The sequence below is a fragment of the Triticum dicoccoides genome, chromosome 2B, assembly GCF_002162155.2.
Source record: "Triticum dicoccoides isolate Atlit2015 ecotype Zavitan chromosome 2B, WEW_v2.0, whole genome shotgun sequence".
NCBI lineage: Eukaryota > Viridiplantae > Streptophyta > Magnoliopsida > Poales > Poaceae > Triticum > Triticum dicoccoides.
Window position 1 is genome coordinate 681,708,310 of NC_041383.1, and position 3,632 is coordinate 681,711,941.

Consider the following 3,632-nt stretch of genomic DNA (forward strand, 5'->3'; position numbering starts at 1 on the left):
AGCAAAGAGCCTATGTTGCTTTACATTGCAGCCACAGGACAAGTCGTCAGTACAGTACTTACGGTCGAGCGGGAAGAAGAAGGGAAAGCCTTCAAAGTTCAGCGCCCAATGTATTATCTCTCTGAAGTTTTGACTCCATCGAAGCAAAGATATCCTCATTATCAAAAGCTTGTATATGGGATCTACATGACCATGAAGAAGTTTGCTCATTATTTCTCTAATCATGACATTACAGTCGTCAGCGACGCGCCTCTGTCAGAGATTCTGCACAACAGAGATGCAACTGGTCGAGTGGCTAAATGGGCGATCGAACTCCTTCCCCTTGATATCAAATTTGAGGCAAAGAAAGCCATTAAGTCCCAGGCGATAGCAGATTTCCTTGCCGAGTGGATTGAGCAACAGCAGCCGACTCAAGTTCACTCGGAGCATTGGACCATGTTCTTTGATGGCTCTAAGATGTTAAATGGTTCCGGTGCTGGGGTGGTTTTGGTTTCCCCATGAGGAGATAAGCTTAGATATGTGCTCTAGATCCACTTTGATTCCTTCAATAATGAAGCAGAATATGAAGCACTTTTGTATGGGTTGCGCATGGCCATTTCACTCGGCGCCCGTCGCCTTATGGTTTATGGCGACTCAGATTTGGTGGTCAATCAGGTGATGAAGGAGTGGGACGTTAGAAGCCCAGCCATGACTGGATACTGCAATGCAGTGAGGAAGCTTGAAAAGAAATTCGAAGGGTTAGAGCTCCACCATATACCCCGACTGAAAAATGAAGCGGCTGATGATTTGGCGAAGATAGGGTCCAAGAGAGAAGCCATTCCCAGTGATGTGTTTTTGGAGCATATCCATACTCCGTCAGTCACAGAAGATCCTTTTACCGAAGAAGCTCCGCAGCCTAAGAGTATCACAGATCCGACTGAAGTTGAAGTTCCAGCGGTGGTCGACCTGATCATGGAAGCATTAGTGATCACTCCTGATTGCACAACACCGTACATCGCGTATATCTTAAGGAAAGAGCTCCCTGAGGACGAAGAAGAGGCTCGACAGATCGTCCGCCGATCTAAAGCCTTTACCATGATAAGGGGACAGCTGTATAGGGAAAGCGCGACTGGAGTTGGTCAGAAATGCATAACACCAGAAGAAGGTCGAATAATCCTTGACGACATCCACTCGGGAACCTATGGCCATCATGCGTCCTCTCGGACCATCGTGGCCAAAGCATACCGAGCCGGATTTTACTGGCCGAGAGCGAATGAAATGGCAAAGGAGATAGTCGACAAGTGTGAGGGATGTCAGTTTTACTCCAATATGTCACACAAGCCCGCTTCAGCTTTAAAGACCATACCACTCGTCTGGCCCTTCGTAGTATGGGGGTTGGATATGGTTGGCCCCTTGAGAACAGGCAGAAGCAGTTTCACCCATGTGCTGGTAGCAGTCGACAAGTTCACCAAATGGATTGAGGCTAAACCCATCAAGAACCTTGGTGCCGGTACTGCTGTCAGCTTCATCAGAGAATTGATATTCAGATATGGGGTCCCGCACAGCATCATCATTGACAACGGGCCAAACTTCGATTCCGAAGAATTCAGAGCTTTCTGCACATCTCAAGGCACACGAGTCGACTATGCTTCAGTCGCCCATCCTCAGTCGAATGGACAGGCAGAGCAAGCCAACGGCTTGATTCTCAAAGGGTTGAAACCCCGTTTTATGCGGGATCTCAAGCATGCGGCTGGTGCATGGGTCGACGAGCTTCCGTCTGTACTTTGGGGATTAAGGACCATGCCTAACCGGTCGACTGGGAGAACTCCGTTCTTCTTGGTCTACGGAGCTGAAGCGGTCTTGCCAAGGGACCTGCTTCACAACGCTCCCCGAGTCGAGATTTACGCTGAGTCTGAAGCAGAACAAGCCCGGTAGGACGCAGTCGACCTTCTAGAGGAAGAAAGGGAGATGGCTTTGATCCGATCGACCATTTACCAACAGGACTTGCATCGCTTCCACGCCAAAAACGTAAGGAGTCGACCCTTCCAGGAAGGAGATCTGGTTCTCCGAGTGGATCAGCAAAAACCACACAAGCTTGCTCCTTCTTGGGAAGGCCCCTTCATCGTCACCAAGGTTCTCCACAATGGAGCATACCGTCTTTACAACGTCGAGCATCAGATCGACGAGCCCCGAGCTTGGAACGCGGAGCTTCTCCGCCCCTTTTATACTTAAGTATTCACTCGGATGAGTTGTAATAAAAGTGCTTCTGTAGTTTATTTATCAAAGACAAGAGCTTTATAATTTTCCCGGTAATTGTCATTACTTTTGTCCACATAAAGCAATCCCCTAGTGGGTGACTTGGATATGAATCCAATTCGCCTAAGTCTGTAAAAAAATCCTTACCGAGTGGTGAGCCAGCCTCCCACTCGGGAGCTTAGATGCGAATCCGTTTCGCCTAAGTTAAACAAAATCCTACCGAGTGGTAAGCCAGCCTTCCACTCGGAGGCTTAGCCGCAGTCCAAGTACTCGCCTAAGTTAAACAAAATCCTACCGAGTGGTAAGCCAGCCTTCCACTCGGAGGCTTACCTGCAGTCCAAGTACTCGCCTAAGTCAAACAAAATCCTACCGAGTGGTAAGCCAGCCTTCCACTCGGAGGCTTAGCTGCAGTCCAAGTACTCGCCTAAGTTAAACAAAATCCTACGAGTGGTAAGCCAGCCTTCCACTCGGAGGCTTAGCTGCAGTCCAAGTACTCGCCTAAGTTCAACAAAATCCTACCGAGTGGTAAGCCAGCCTTCCACTCGGAGGCTTAGCTGCAGCATTGCGCTCGACTAAGTTCAAATACAACATGCGCTAGGATGAGGTGCAGGTCGATTGCTACCCTTCCCTTCCGAGCTACGCCACAAATACAACGTACGCTCTGCAAGGAGGTCGAGGTGCAGGTCGACTGCTACCCTCTCCTTCCGAGCTACGCCACAAATACAACATGCGCTCTGCAAGGAGGACGAGGTACAGGTGGACTATTACCTCCTTCTCCAGAGGTACGCCCTGAAAATCCTACCGAGTGGAGAGCAGACCTCCCACTTGGAGGCTTAGCTGCAGCCCAGTGCTCGCCTAAGTTTTTGAAAATCCTACCGAGTGAAGAGCAGACCTCCCACTCGGGGGCTTAGCTGCAGCCCAGTGCTCGCCTAAGTTTTTCAAAATCCTACCGAGTGGAGAGCAGACCTCCCACTCGGGGGCTTAGCTGCAGCCCAGTGCTCGCCTAAGTTTTTGAAAATCCTACCAAGTGGAGAGCAGACCTCCCACTCGGGGGCTTAGCTGCAGCCCAGTGCTCGCCTAAGTTTTTGAAAATCCTACCGAGTGGGGAGCAGACCTCCCACTCGGGGGCTTAGCTGCAGCCCAGTGTTCGCCTAAGTTTTTGAAAATCCTACCGAGTGGAGAGCAGACCTCCCACTCGTAGGTTTAGCTGCAGCCCAGTGCTCGCCTAAGTATGTTGAGGAACAAGTCGATTGCCACAAGCGCCTCTCCCTAGCCTGCAAAAGACACCTCAAACCAAATGCAAACATATTCAACGTCGAATCCAAGTTCAGATAACATCCAACGGAGCCAAAAGTGCTCAGGCGCTAAGCCTGTTAAGGTTTATCGGTTACAAAAAT